Raw genomic sequence first — 15,674 nt, forward strand, 5'->3', positions numbered from 1 at the left:
CGTGTCTGACACAAACCCATCAGGAACGCCTGTCTTTACATATGGCATCTCCAGCCGGAGGGTGGTGGGAGGGGAGAGAGAGAGAGAGAGAGATGGAGGAGGTGAGGCTAGCCTCCTCCCAGGACAGGTAAGGAATGTGAGGCTCTGAGAGGTGGTAGAGACACAGGGTCACACAAGGCTGGGGAACCCCATTTGGTCCTACTGCCCCACAGCGGGGGAGACGGGAAGAACCTTAAGGAGGGAATGGCTGGCAGAGCTAGAGTTTAAGGAGCACCTCTGGTCAGCAGTGGACTCACATTTGAAAAAATTCTCAGGCCGGGTGCGGTGGCTCACACCTGTAATCCCAGCACTTTGGGAGGCCGAGGTGGGTGGATCACGAGGTCAGGAGTTCGAGACCAGCCTGACCAACATGGTGAAACCCTGTCTCTACTAAAAATACAAAAATTAGCCGGGCATGGTGGTGCGTACCTGTAATCCCAGCTACTCGGGAGGCTGAGGCAGGAAAATTGCTTGAACCCAGTAGGCAGAGGTTGCAGTAAGCCAAGATCGCACCACTGTACTCCAGCCTGGGCAACAGAGCAAGACTCCATCTCAAAAAAAAAAAAAAAAAGAAAAAGAAAAAAAAAATTCTCCAGGCCTAGCATGGTGGCTCACCACGCCTGCAATCCAGCACTTTGGGGTGCCGAGGTGGGAAGATCGCTTGAGCCCAGGAGTTTGAGACCAGCCTGGGCAACATAGTAAGACCCCATCTCTACAAAAATACAAACTAGACAGATGTGGTAGCATGCACATGTAGTCCCAGCTACTCAGGAGGCTGAGGTGGGAGGATCGCTTGAGCCCAGGAGTTTGAGGCTGCGGTGACCAACGATCATGACACTGCACTGCAGCCTGGGTGACAGAGTGAGAACCTGTCTCCAAAAAAAAAAAAAAAAAAAAAGCTGCTCTGGAGTAGAGGGAGACACAAACACACAGCCTCCTCATCCCTGATTGGGAACCTCATCGATAATTCAGTGAATTCCAGGTCCAGCGGTACTTCTGCATACCAGTTGTGGGCTGAGCCCCCAGGAAGCAGTGTCCTCTCCACATGGAGGTGACTCACAGGCCTGGCTGCCTAAAAATGTTACAGGGATGGATCAGGCTTTGGGCCTCTGTGGTTTGCCTGTGACCCCCTTTGTCTTTGGGGCACCATCCCAGTGCCAGAAGATCTCTCCCATCACCTGTTCAACTCCCTTATTTTATAGAATAGAAACTCAGGCCGCCACGGTGGCTCACACCTGTAATCCCAGCACTTTGGGAGGCCAAGGCAGGTGGTTTGCTTGAGTTCAGGAGGTCGAGTCTAGCCTGGGCAACATGATGAAACCTTGTCTCTACAAAAAATAAAATAATTAGCCAGGTGTGGTGATGTGCGCCTGTAGTACCAGCTACTCAAGGGGCTGAGATGGGAGGATCTCATGGGCCTGGAAGGTGGAGGTTGCAGTGAGCCGTGATTGTGCCACTGCACTCTAGCCTGGGTGATAGAGTGAGAACCTGTCTCAAAAAAAACAAAAACAAAAACAAAAACTGAAGCCCAGAGAGGGAAGGGACTTACTCTGGTCACACAGGAAATCAGTCTCTCAAATTCTAATGCACTTTTTCTTTTCTGTTGTTTTTTTTTTTGAGACAGTCTTGCGCTGTCACCCAGGCTGGAGTGGAGTGGCACGATCTCAGCTCACTGCAACCTCTGCTTCCTGGGTTCAAGCAATTCTCATGCCTCGGCCTCCCGAGTAGCTGGGATTACAGGGTGTGTGCTACCACACTTGGCTAGTTTTTGTACTTTTTGTAGAGATGGGGTTTCACCATGTTGGCCAGACTGGTCTTGAACTCCTGACCTCAAGAGATCTGCTCACCTCGGCCTCCCAAAGTGCTGGGATTACAGGTATAAGAGACTCATGCACTCTTTTTGCCTTCTGCTCTGCTCTACTGCCTTGTTTGACATTGGACCCTTTCAAGAGAGTAGAGACTAGAGAGTAGAGGTTAGACCTTGACTCATGCCCTGGCAGCCAGTGGGCATGAATACATGTTTGCTGTTCACTTAAATGAAAGCACAAATATATATTCCTTTTTGGAGGAGAGCAGCCCTCTCTGGACAACCTGATTTATATGTGCTCTGCAGCACTTTGAATCTCTGCTCAGCTGTCCCTCACCGCTGCCAGAGCCAGTCCCCCTCTGACAGGCAAAGACCACTTAATGCCCTGGCACCTCAGATGGTGAAACCAGCAGAGCATGAGGACTCAGAGGAATGTGGCTCTGCAGTTGTGTGTCACGGAGGCACTAAAAGGTGAAGTCTGCAGAACAGTGGTTGGTGTGCTGGGGGCCGGTGCGTGCTAGCGCTGGGTGTGCAGCAGTACCACATATAGGTTCCTGCCCTGGAGGAGCCAGGTTGGGATGACAAGGGTATCGTAGCTATGGTAACAGGGTGGTCTAAGGAGGTGTTCTGAAGGTGTGCAAGGCCGGAGCTGGACCTTGACATGCTGACCAGACTCAGGTCAGTCCCTGCTCTGTCATTCAGTCAGTGTACATCTCGGCCCCAGCATGTACTGGGCAGTGTTCAGCAGTGGTTGAAGAGCCACAGTCTCTCCTGCCACGACCAGGTTAGCTGCCTCCCCAGGACCTTCTGTGGCACAGCCCCCGTCTCCCTGCATGGTAATTACCTGGTTTAGGGTCTGCTTTGCTTTCCCCTCTATCTGTGAGCCTCTCAAGGACAGGAAGCAGATCGGTCTTGGTCTCTGCTTTGTCCCCAGTGCCTAGCACTGGGCTGCCTGGCACATTAGTGTCTGGTCCTGCTTTGTGGAGAGCTGAACCTGGTGAGATCAGGGTTCCACACAGCCACAGCATTCTCCCCAACCTCCATGAGAACCCTGGGGCTTTTGGGCTTTGATTTCCCCCCTCCCCCGCTCCCTCCCATCCTGAAGATTCTGCCAAAGTCTCTGGCTGGCCAAGTCCTGAAAGCTGGGGAGGTAGTGGGAGGAGGAAGGTGAGACGCGATGGGCGGCTTAGCAGAGGGTGAGAAAGCCTCCTGCTGCCTGGCCGCAGGCACCGCGGGAATGGTTCTGGCAGGAGCTGCCTGCTGGGCTGAGATCACCATGGAGACCTGGCTTAGAGAGGGTCACTGGCAGTGGCTAAGGGCCGGGGGTGGGGGTGGGGGTGCAGGGATTTGTGCAGAGGCTCCCAGCCTGCCCCGGGGCCCTTGGAGGGAGCAGGGGAGGCTGGTGTTGGACAATATCAGTTTGCCAGTGGTTTGGAGCAGCCCATCCTAAAGTCCCCTTCCCTTGTCACCCCCAACACCCCAACAGAGGTTCTTTAGCTTGGCAACTGTTCTTCAACTGCAATAGAGCAGTCCTCTGGATAGATGCTCCCAGCCCTCTGGCTTAAGCAGTTACCCCAGATAAAATCGTTCTGCTCCCTAATAGACACCCCTCTTGTCTCTGCAGCCTGTTTACCGCCTGACTGTGGAGAGCTTGCATTCATCCCAGCAGCAGCCCCTGCCCCAAGAGCTGCTTTTCTACCTATCACCCCATTGCAGCACAGCTGTCACCCTCCCAGGCACACCGCTCGCCCCTACGGCTAGTATTCCATCCTCCTGCAACTGCAGGCGACCTGACAGCTTAACAAAGATGCAGCTCTTCTCTCCTATGCCTCTGCCTGCCACCTGGTCTGATCCACCAGGATGAGGTGCTGCCCTGCCTCTGCAGGAGCCCACCTGGTTCCCCTGGACCTTGGGGGGAGTCCTGGCAAGTCCAGCCTCAGGACAAAAGTCGTCCCCGGGGCTGACTGCCCAGCAGACAGCAGCCGAGGCTGAGCAGAATTTAAATGTGGCTCTGGTAGAAAGGGAAGCCAAGAAAGTACAAGGGAGGAGAGGCTTTCTGCCGCCGCCTGATTCCTGCTGGTGTGGGGGAGGACGGATGGGCTCCTAAGGAACCTGAGGAGGCCGTTTCAGCATCCTCACCTCGCCCCTTAATTCAGATGGAGATGGTCGCACACTGAGGGTGGGAGATGTGTGTCTCGGGGCTCTGAGAGGAGGACAGAAGTCTGAAAGGACGAGGCTAATGACTGGAGCTCTTAGGAAGTCCTGAGCCCGGCCCTGTCCTTCAGGGGACCTTCTCACTCACCCTAGCAGAGCTGTGAATCCAGGGGGTCTAGCCAAGCTGGGGGTCTGGGTAGGGAAGTCAGATCCCCAGGGCCCTGCAAGCATAATGAGAACTGTCTGGGAAAAAGGGGTACTTCCAATCTCGAGTGTCTGGCGATGGGAGGAACTGGGAACTTGGGAGTGTCTGAGCTTCAGGAAGGCAGGGTTAAGCCAAACACAGATGGCATTGTGTTGGGCAGTTTCTCTGTTCTTTCACTGAGAAAGACTTCCTCCTCACCTCACCTCTCTAAGGAACAGAATGGCATTGGTAAAAAGAGGATTGGATTTAGAAGAAATAAAAGCAGTTGTTCACACCTGTGCTGTGTGCTGAGGCCCTGCCCTCCCCATGATGTCATTCCTCAGAACAGCCTAAGATGGAGGAATTACTAAACTCATCATGACACGAGGAGGCACGTTTGGAGAGCCCAACTGCCCCAGAAAAATAATAATGAATAATAATCAGTATAATTTATTATGCACTTAAGGACCAGGCTTCATCTGTCCTATACCGCTGAATCCTCCCAACAAACCAATGGGGTAGTTCAGTTATCTTCTTTTCACAGATGAGCAAACGGAGGCTCACAGAAGTTCAACAACATGCCCAAGGTCGTAGCGCTATTAAAGTGTGGCACTGGTATTTGAACTCAGCTGTGTCTGATTCCAGAGCCCAAGCTCTTAACAAATTCCACTGCCTGGAACCCCAACTCCTCACCCAGCACCTGCTTCACCCCGTGGTTTGGGGCTTGGACACGCATATTTTACAGACGGGGAAACTGGGCTCAGAGAAGGCAGGTCTGAGTTTTTGTAAGAAAGAACAATGGTTAGCTTTCCCCCGCACCCCGCCAAATCCTGGGAGGAGCTGGGTGGAGGTCTCCATCTTCACTTCCCTGATCTCAGAGCACAGTCAATGCCTGCTGCTCACTCCTGCCTCTTCTCTTGTGTTTCTTTGCAGCTTTCAGAAAACCAACGCCAAGATCCCTCCCAGCGTCCACATCGTCCTCTGGCAGGAGCGCCTGCCCCTCTGCCTCCCACTCTGCCCCCTACACCCCCTGCAGACCCATCTCCCTCCACCCCTCCTGCCCATCTCCTCCACCCCCTCCCGCCCATCTCCCTCCACCCCCTGCAGACCCATCTCCCTCCACCCCTCCTGCCCATCTCCTCCACGCAGAAGCCGAAGGTGAGCCCTTTCTGCACAAAACCAGCAATTGTAAATACTTTTTAAAAATGTACAAAACTTAAAAACAAAACACAGTTTTAGAAAAAGACAAAAAAAAAAAAGAGAGAGCGAGAGAGCGAGCGTGTGCAAGAGGTTGCGAGCGGGGCCCTGAGGTGTCCAGAGCCCCTGCAAGTATGCACTGAGAAATTTATCTACAGGTCGTTTGACAAAAATGAACAATATCCTATTTATTGTATATACTGTTTTATTATAAATCGTGGATTGTATATTGCATTCTGTAAACCTGCTGTGGTCCCGTGGTGTGCAAATTCGCATGGTGGGGGGGAGGGAGAAGAACCTCTTGCGGGAGCTTTTTTTTTCTTTCTTATTTTTCACTCTTTTGGGTTTTCTCTTCTGTTGTTGTTGTTGTTGTTTTCTGTTGGCAGGACACACCCAAAGATCCAAGTTTGTATTAAAAAGAAATGAAAAAAAGCAAAAAAAAAAAAAAAAAAAACCAACCTTGTGTCTTGTGAAAGGGGGAGTGAGGGTGGAGGGAATGGAAGGGACACCGCTGGGTTTTGTCACCAGCTACTGGTTCTCCAGAGGAGTTGAAATACCTACATGTGTTCCTGGCCTCTGAGTTCTCCCTTCTGCCTGAGATCTGGGTCACCCTTGCATCTGGGTTCCCCCTCATTTCACTCCAGGCCCTGGGTCTCCCCTACCTCTGAGCTCCCCACTCTGCTGTCGAGGACATCCTGGCCCTTGATCATGCATTCAGTCCCAGGTCCAGGGATTCTGCCTCTTGGACCTCCATTTTGTCCTAGGTCCTGGGTCTCCTCTGACTCTCCCTATATTCTATCCCAAGTCCAAGGTCTCCCCAAATGCTGGGTTTCCTCTCCCTGAGGAACCTCCATCATGGGGCTTCTGCTTCTGGACCCCCTTATTCCATCCAAGGTTCCAGGTCTCTGCCTCGAGTCCCTTTGTGTGTCATGTGTATTCATGGCCTTTGGGCCTCACAGTTCTACTCTGGTTCAGGGACATCTCTCTTGGCGATACTCATTCCGTCCTAAGTCCAGGAACCCTCATGGAGCCTCCCTTTCCCACTAGGAATGGAGAGACCCCCTGTCTGTGTATCTCCCATTTGCCCCAGGTCATCAGTCTTCTCTGCTTCCAGGCCCCTCGTTTTACCCCAGCACACCCACATCTGCTTATGCAGAACCTGGGATATGACCAGGCCAATCACCCCAGTGTTGCTCTGCCCTCCCCTTCCTGTCTACCCTGAACTCCAAATGTTTCCTCCCTGCTTTGGTAAACTTTGGAAAAAGAAAACTCCTAACCCAGTGCCTGCGTCTGGTGGGCCTGGAAGAGCTGAGCTGTTTCCTGATCCCTGACTTTGGGGACCTTTTGGGTGCCCTTGCCCAAATGATGCCCACTTTGGCCTCCTGGTCTTTGGGAAGCAGTTTTTCCCATAGACCCATTTTACGTTTAAGTTCTGCTGAGTGTGGCTTCATGTCTCTCCTCAGTGAAGCTCAGGGAGACGCCAGGGGATAGTGCCACGGGGCCTGCCCTCCCTTACCCAGCCAGCTAGGCCCTGGCCTCAGGAGAGTCAGAGGAGCCCGTGGTCTGAGGAGGAAACACACCTTCTGGGCACACCTGTCTGGAAGAGGCAGGAGGACTCAGGTCACAGTCCCCTGAAACTGTAGCTTCTGTGCTAGATACAAAAGGCTCATCCACCCACCAAGCCCCCTCCCGGCATCCCCCAGACTCAGAGATGAAGACATTACCCTACGCTTCCTGACTGCTGATGGGGAAGACAACACTACACTCAAGCTAACGATGCAGTATGGAGCTGGAAGTGGGGGCAAGAAGCAGTGAGACCCCCTGAGAGTTAGGGAGGAGGGCTTCTCTGAGGAGAAAGCTTCTACAGAGCCAAGCCTAAGGTGCTGGGCAGAAAAGTGAGGGAGTTCCCGGAGGAGGAAGAGGATGTGCAAAGGCCCAGAGATGCGAAAGGGTAACAGGAGGCAGGAGCCGCACACAGTTAGCTCTGTTGGGCACACGCTGTGTTTAGGGAGGGGAGAGGGCTTTGGCAAGGTCACTCTGGGTAGGCTGGAGGCTGGTTGGAGCGGGTGGGCAGCATCAGAGAAAGCAGTGGGTGAGGCTCAGATAGGCGAACCCCAGAGAAACCAGTGTTCAGCCCCAAGAATCACCTGCAGGGAGAAAATGCCTGTGTTCAGCGGCTGCTGAGGAAGAAGAAGAGACTCGGGGGAGGCTATCCAGGTGGGGCAGGCCAGGCCCAGTTAGCTTCAAGGGAATCAGAGTGGGGCCTGGTGAGTCCGGCTGAGGGCTCAGAGGAGTGGCGGCCCAGAGGAGGTTTCGGGGAGGGGAGGAGACGGTGGTGGATTGCTCAGTGGAAGGGACTGGGGCTCAACATGAGATAGGTCTTGAGAAGGGGAGGAAAGGCAGTGAAGGGTTGTGGGCCCCAGGGCTCTGGAACTGGGGCAGAGAGAGAAGACCCAGGAAGGAAATGGGAGTTTGATGAGTTGATTATGGCACAGTGAAGGGGCCCCTTAACTGAAGGGAAGATGGGAGTTCACTATGAAGAGAGGGGCATAGGGAGAGGGAAATGATGGGAGGAAGGCTCGGTGAGAACAGAGGCTCTAGGAGATGGGAAGGGAGGGGCAGCAAGGGAATGGACGCTCAGGGAGGGGAGGGGTTTCAGCCTAGGGTCTGCTGCTTAGTAAGGGGTGAGGCAGGCCGTGGTGTATTTTGGGGACCAGACTCGGGAGATGTACCAGGGCCTCTGGGATGGAAGGTTCTCTGTGCCCTTAGGTAAGGGCAGCAGAGACCCTGCACAGTGTATGGTGCAGGTTGGGGGCACACCCTGTTTTGATCTGTTTTCAGAGGTCAGGGCCCTACCACCACCCCAGTGCCACACCTGATCCCAGAATGCATCAAGGCAATGTGGCTCTCAGATACGTGGGTTTCGCCATCATTTATTAAACACTTCCCTGAGGTGTTTATTCTTCAGAACAATCTTTGAGGTAGAGAAAGATGCTCACTTGGTTTACAGATGAGAAGACAGGTTCCCAGACACAGAGTAAGGGACTGGTCCAAAGCTCACATGGAAAGTGGCAGAAGTAGGTTGGCCTAGGCTTTAGGCCCTTCCTTTATTTTTTTCCCCCTTTTTGTATTTTTCTTTTATTTCTGCTTTTTAGAGATGGTGTCTTGCCGTGTTCCCCAGGCTGGTCTCAAACCCCTGACCTCAAGCAATTCTCCAGCCTTGGCCTCCCAAAGTGCTGGGATTACAGGTGTGAGCCACCACGCCCGGCCTTTTTTTTCTTTGTTAAATTTTTTTCCTGCCTGGCGCGGTGGCTCACGCCTGTAATCCCAGCACTTGTGGGAGGCCGAGGCGGGCAGATCACCTGAGGTCAGGAGATCGAGACCATCCTGGCTAACATGGTGAAACCCCGTCTCTACTAAAAACATAAAAAATTAGCCGGGTGTGGGCGCCTGTAGTCCCAGCTACTCGGGAGGCTGAGGCAGGAGAATGGCGTGAACCTGGGAGGCGGAGCTTGCAGTGAGCCAAGAGCACGCCACTGCACTCCAGCCTGGGCAACAGAACGAAACTCCATCTAAAAAAAAAAAATTTCCCTTTTTCTTTTTCTTTTTTTTTTTTTTTTTTTTATCTCGAGACAGAGTCTTGCTCTGTCTCCCAGGCTGGAGTGCAGTGGCACAATCTCGGCTCACTGCAACCTCCACAATTGAAGCAATTCTCCTGCTTCAGCCTCCCAAGTAGCTGGGATTACAGGTGTCCGCACACCCAGCTAATTTTTGGGTTTTTAGTAGAGACAGGGTTTCACCATGTTGGCCAGGCTGGTCTTGAACTCCTGACCTAATGATCTGACCGCCTTGGCCTCCCAAAGTGCTGGGATTATAGGCGTGAGCCACTGCACCTGGCCTTTCTTGCTTTTTCATAACAGTTTTAAGGCGGGGGGGGAGGGGGGGGTGGGGAATCTGCTTATAAAATCCAAAAATTAATCCATTCTATTATTTAAAATTTTTAATAATAGATATATGGCACTTATATATGCCAGCTGTTCCAAACGCTTTGCATATATATTAATGCATTTGGTCTCCACCAGAATCCTATGAGGCTTCATTGTAATGATCATTATCCCCATTTTACAGACAGGAGACTCAAGTGCAGAGAGGTAATCTATGAAGACCACTCAGTGAGTACATTCAAACCAGAACTTACTAAGTGGTGACACCAGAGTTCAGACCAAGCAGTCTGGCTCAGAAGTCTGTGCTTCACTGTACAGTTAAAAGTGGAAATCCTTGGGCACAGTGGCACATGCCTGTGGTTCCAGTTCCTTGGGAGGCCGAGGCGGGAGAATCGCTTGACCTGGGAGGCACAGGTTGCGGTGAGCTGAGATCGCGTGACTGCACTCCAGCCTGCGTGACAGATCCAGACTCCATCTGAAAAACAAAAAACAAACAAACAAAAAAAGTGAAAATCCTCTCTACTCCCATCCCTGGCTATAACCCCTGTGTCAACACTTGTTAGTCTATTCGTGTACATAAGGGATTCTAGATCCTAGAAAGGGATTGCCTGGAGAGCTTCAAAATGCCGATGCCCAAGTCCTACCCCAAAATATTCCGATTTTATGGGTCTGGGGTGGGGCCTGGGCATGGGGATTTTTGAAAGCTTCTTGGGTGGTTCCGATGCACAGCCCACTGGATAACCTCTAATTGAGCTGTTGAGCTGAGTGTCACACAAACCTGTATTTAGTGTACTGTCCTAGGTGTGTGTGTACACTGTGGTATCCATTAGTGTTTTTCACTCTGAGTGGCTGTCAATTACTATGGGTTCTCCCCCACACCAGAGACCTGGTATGAACATATTTATTCAAACATTTCTTAAGCACCTTCCAGGCACCGTCGAAGGCACTTGGGGACTCAACAGTGAGCAGGACAGTCAGGGGCCCTGCCTTTGAGTGTCTAATCTGATGGAATTGACAAATTTAGTCGTGTTTTTCCCTGTGAGTGGCAGGGGTTCGAGCCCCTCGAGGGTTGCTGAGGGGGGGAAAGAGGGGTGGACATCTGACCCTCAGACCTTAGAACGGGGAGAGACTTTCTGGTGTGGCTGTGTATGCTGGGTCTTCTGGCCCTGTGTGGATGAGATTGAGAGAGGGAGGCCCAGGGCATGTTTCTGGGCTTGAATGAGTGTGGCTGGCTGTGTGGCATGTGTGTAAAAGTGTGCATGATTTGGGCCTGTGAAAATGTGGACGGTGGTGGTGGGGAGAGGAGGTTTTTAATGGAGGAGGGCTGTGTACAAGGTAGGCACTCGCCCAGTGCGTCACACAGATGCGCACATGCATGTACACGTGTCCACACACACACAGCCAGCTGTGAGGAGGAGGCTGGCTTCCAGTCCCAGGGCCAGGAGAACTCTGCTTTGGGTATGTGGGGGAGGCACAGCTGGGGCTGGAAACTCTAGAGTGGGAGGGAGGGAGAGAGGAAGGGAGGCTGAGGAGCCGCATCCTTGATCTCTTCTGTTTCTGCAGTTCCGGATGCCGTGCTCTGGGTCTCTGTGTGCCTCTGAGTCTCCCTCTCTCTAATGTCCGGATCTTGGCATCTGTGTGCCTCTCTTTTCCGTCTTGGGCTTTGAGACTGATCACGTGACTGGATCTCCACCTCTCCAGCCTACTTGGCTGTGTCTCCCTCCATGTCTCTGTCTCTGCCTCCATGTCTGCCTCGGCCTCTGCCTCTGCCTCCGTGTCCTTCCCTGTCCTTGCCAGGTGGGGGGAGGGGGGCCCAGTGCTCAGGGAGCAGGTGTCGGCTCACTCAGGCAGCAGGGAGTGAAGCCGAGGAGGGCAAAGAGCCAGCAGCCCCTGGACACACACAGCCACACTCCAGGAGACGTGGGGCACTCACAGGAACACACAGTGATATGCATGGAGAGAGGGGCTCCTGAGGGCACTTACAGGGACATAGACGTACAAAAGTCCACACACAGCCACACCCGAAACACGCAGGGATGCCAGACAGATATCCACGGGCCACACACAGACACAAAGGCACACACACAGGTACTCATTCAGGCACACACGGACATCCAGAGTCGCCGACACACCCAGGGCGTTCCTCCTGGGGAAAACCCAGAGCCATGGACGCGCACACGGACACACACACACCCCTTGGGCGCGTACAGACACAGATACAGAGGCACAGGTACGCTCGGTTAACTGGCAGTCACACTCAGGCACTCGGGGCTAAGGAGGCAGATGAGCACAGACAGGCACAGACCCTCCAGGACAATCGGAGACCGACATAAAAGCACAGCAGGCCCGCCAAGGGACCCACTGAGGGGCACACCCAGGCGCGGGCAGAACGTCCTCAAGGACACACTCCTCCCTCGGCCCTCACTCTGGAGCACCTGGGGACACGCCCATGGGCGGCTGCACGGGCGGCAGGACGCCCCAGCGCACCTGGCGCCCCCGGCGTTCCCCTAGGCGCCCGAGCCGAGTGTGCGTGCGTACCCGTGCGCGCCGCCACCTGTGGGAGGAGAGGTGCGCGCTGCGCCCGGGGCTGCCCGCCTAGCGCTGCGCGGGGGGAGCTGTTGCCATGGAGCGCAGAGCGCGGCCGCATACTAATGGCGCGGCCACGGGCGCTGCCCCCACAGCTGCCCCCCTGCCGGCCGGGCTCCCTCCTCCAACTCCTTCCTCCGGCTCCAGCCAAGTCACCCCGGGGCTGGCGGCCCTGGCCCACGCACCCCACTCGGTGGGCCTGAGCCCCTTGCCTAAGGCCTGGGGGCCCTCGCCTCCCCTTTCCCGGCAGAGAAGTCCCAGGCCGGGCAAAGGGCGGCGCTGGGGCCGACGAGGGCGAAGGCGAGGGCCTGGGTGCTGCGGGGGCTGCCTGGCCTGGACTCAGGCACCAAGCGGGCACGGCAGCTGGGAGCGCAGGTGCTGCCCTGGAAATGGGGTGGTTGGCCTGGGAGGGGGCGGGACAGGGGAAATAAAGGGGGAATTTAACCCTTCCTTCCCCCAGGCTTGGCTGGGGAGGGGAGAGGCCTTGACCAAGCCCTGCGCCATCTGCCTCCAGCATCTCTCCAGTCCTGGTTGTGGCTGCTCTGAGGGTCCCCATCCCTCAGGACCTGCTCCTCATCACTCCAGGCCCTAAAGTGACTGGTGAAGTTAGGGGTGTGTGAAATGCCCCAGGACTAGGTGGAGGGGGTGGTGGCAAGTGAAGGGTTAATACGTCCTCATACCTTGATTCCAGTCCCGGAGCTGCCCTGACCCCCTACCCCCTCAGTCCCGCTGTGTTAATTGGCGCGGAGGGGTGAGGCCTATCCTGGCGTGGGGGGAGCCAGCAGAGGGTTTGCAGGTAGAGGCAGTGGGAGGGGGCCTAATGGAGGGGGGAGCCAGGCGGTTGCCTAGCAACCCCACAGCTGTCTGTTGACCTAGAAGAAGCTGCGCCGTCTTGACACAGCTGGTGTTTACATGTAACCGAGGCTCTGGCTTAGCGCTTGCTTGGAGGAAAGCTGAGGTAGGGCCCTCGTGGCAGCCTGGCCTCGGCCCCCGGCTGTCGTGGGCTCCCTGCCTGCCTGCCCTCTTTGCTTCAGCTCCCACCTGAAGTCCAACGGAGAAAGAGTGGGAGAGCAGATCTCAGGGTTGCAGGCTTTGGGGCTGGGGAAAGTTGCTGAACACACACACACACACACACACACAAAATGCCTGAGGCTTTCCACACAGAAATGGTGGGAGACTAGGAAAAGCAGAGGCAGATTCCAACCCACATGGAAAACACCAACATACAGAGGGACACGTGGCCCTACAGACCTGCAAAATCAAACTGACCTAGGCACGAAACACAGGCACGGAGGTACCACAGACATAATGACAACCAGGAAGACAGACACACAGACACACAGAAACATGGTAATCGAAACACTGACACACAGATGCACCCACATACACCTCCATACACAGAACAAACAGGCACTGACCTTCTGACAGAGACACACACTTGAGCACACTGACACACAAACAGAAACCCCCCATGGTGACATCAGCAACTCCCACATGAATGCAGAGTCCATCCCTGCTAATGTCTGCAGGCCTGCACAATGAAAGGCAGAAACCCACATACAGAGTCATCCATGTGCCCACACAAGAACACAGAGAAGGTTGGGTGTGGTGGCTCACGCCTGTAATCCCAGCATTTTGGGAGGCCAAGGCGAGCAGATCAGATCACCTGAGGTCAGGAGATCGAGACCATCCTGGCTAACATGATGAAACCCTGTCGCTACTAAAAATACAAAAAATTAGCCAGGTGTGGTGGCACACGCCTGTAGTCCCAGCTACTCGGGAGGTGTCAGAGCGAGACTCCGTCCCAAAAAAAAAAAGAAAAGAACACAGAAAAACACACAACACACCCAACTCGTACTGATTGACCACAATGCCCAAGGCAGGCAGTCGCTGACACCACTGATGCAGGCAGGAGCCCGACATGTGAAGAGGCACAGGTCCCCAGAGGACCACGGGCCCTGACATGTCCCACCTGTACCCACACAAGCACCCATAGCACAAACACGTGCCAGCCTAGGGTGTGGTGTGGGCAGAGCTGAGACTCCTCCCTACCCACAAGCTCTTCACCACAGCAGATCTGCCCTGGGGTCAGAGGGCCCTAGTGGCCCCAGAACCAGAGCCCAGTGAAGCCCTGTCTGGCCTGGGCTGCAACCGTAACCCTCAGGCTTAGGGAGGAGACAGCACCAGCCTTTTCCCTGGGAGCCCCCGGTCTGAAGGAGACAGAGCTCTGTCCCCTGGAGTCCCTGGATGGGCAGAAGAGGCACAGACCTGCTCTGTGGAGCTCCAGTCTGATGGGGGCCATATCTCCTTGCCAGGTAGACAGACACACAGACATACACAGCTCCTGGGGGGTTCTTGAGGGCTTCCTGAAAGAGGTGAGCCTGAAGCCTGGCTTTGGAGCCCAAGAGGAAAGGGGGAAGGGTGTGTACTGAGGAGGGCCTCCCTTCCTTCCCCTGTACCCCGCCTCCTCATCCAGCAGTTCCTCCTCCCCCCAGGGCCCAAGGGGCCGGCTGGGGCCCCACAGTCCCATCAGCCCAAGCAGTGAGCAGAAGGAGGAGAGCAGATATTTTTAGCTTCTCTGCCACTGACATTTCGCAGCAGGCGACCTGGGGTGAAGCTGAGTGAGTGCTGAAGGCTGGGAGAAGCCGACAGCGCCTTCCCACCCCCATGTACAAGCACACACAACTGTGCACACACACAGTTGTGTGCAATGCTCACAGACGTGGCCCAGCTTCAGGTACACAGTCACCCGCCTAGACATACATGCACCTGTGCACGTACTTCGTTCATAGGCCACTTATGCTAGAAATCTCACACACCCAGACACAAAAAATTTATCCATTCACACACCCAGACACACACGCACAATTCATACACCTAACACACTTCCGACACCCTGCCAAGCATGCACACTCTCATTCATCATTCATTGGAGAAATATGCATATAATGCCTACTAAGTGTTGGGTCCTATTCTGGACACTAGGAATAGATTAGCAAAATAGTTAGCAAAATAGATAAAAATTTCAGTCCTAATAGAGTTTACATTCTGACAGGGGAAGTTTGACAATAAACAAAAAATAAAGTATAGCCTTAAGAACCACTAATATAGGCCCGGCACGGTGGCTCGCACCTGTAATTGCAGCACTTTGGGAGATCAAGGTGGACAGATCACTTGAGGCCAGGAGTTCAAGACCAGCCTGGGCAACATGGCAAAACCCTGTCTCTACCAAAAATACAAAAATTAGCCAGGCGTGGTGGCACACACCTGTAATCCCAGCTACTCGGGAGGCTGAGGCACGAGAATTGCTTGAACTCAGGAGGCAGAGGTTGCAGTGAGCCGGGATCCTGACACTGCGCTCCAGCCTGGGTGACAAGAGTGAAACTCCATCCAAAAAGAACCACACATATAACCTAATCCCCCAAAATACACAACCGCACATGTGAACAGCTTCCTAATATTCACTTCTCCACAAATACACACGACTGCACACACAACCTACAGGCAAGATTCATACAGGTGACTCCACACATATACGTCAAGACAATTACAAACATGTATACACATATATGCAATTACACATTTAACATGTAAATACTTACGCAATTCAAACACATGATACACGTTCATCCAGACACACACACACACACACACACAACACACACAATTGTACAGAGCTATACAGTTCACCTGCCTACATACACAGGATACAGCCTCCCCAAGAACATGTAAGGCAGGTTCACACAAATCCTTCCACACATAT

General features: G+C 53.9%; 1 protein-coding gene and 1 long non-coding RNA gene across 11 annotated transcripts in view; one reads left to right on the forward strand and one right to left on the reverse strand.

The window, feature by feature from the left end:
• AHDC1 (AT-hook DNA binding motif containing 1) overlaps nucleotides 1–5,624 on the forward strand; it is a 69,786-nt gene extending 64,162 nt beyond the window's left edge. For all 10 annotated transcript variants that reach the window (XR_010136451.1, XM_063714071.1, XM_054539132.2 and 7 more), the window contains one exon: nucleotides 5,118–5,624. The gene's annotated coding sequence lies outside the window, so the exon portion shown is untranslated. The remainder of the gene's footprint in view (nucleotides 1–5,117) is intronic.
• Nucleotides 5,603–13,460, reverse strand: LOC129051807 (uncharacterized). The gene is made up of 3 exons (XR_008516300.2): nucleotides 12,592–13,460; nucleotides 9,580–9,800; nucleotides 5,603–5,757 (listed from the first exon to the last, which is right to left on the reverse strand). It is a non-coding gene; the product is annotated as an uncharacterized LOC129051807 (long non-coding RNA).
• Between the last annotated feature and the right edge of the window lie 2,214 nt (nucleotides 13,461–15,674).

The sequence above is a fragment of the Pongo abelii genome, chromosome 1 (assembly GCF_028885655.2).
Source record: "Pongo abelii isolate AG06213 chromosome 1, NHGRI_mPonAbe1-v2.0_pri, whole genome shotgun sequence".
NCBI classification, from domain to species: Eukaryota; Metazoa; Chordata; class Mammalia; order Primates; family Hominidae; genus Pongo; species Pongo abelii.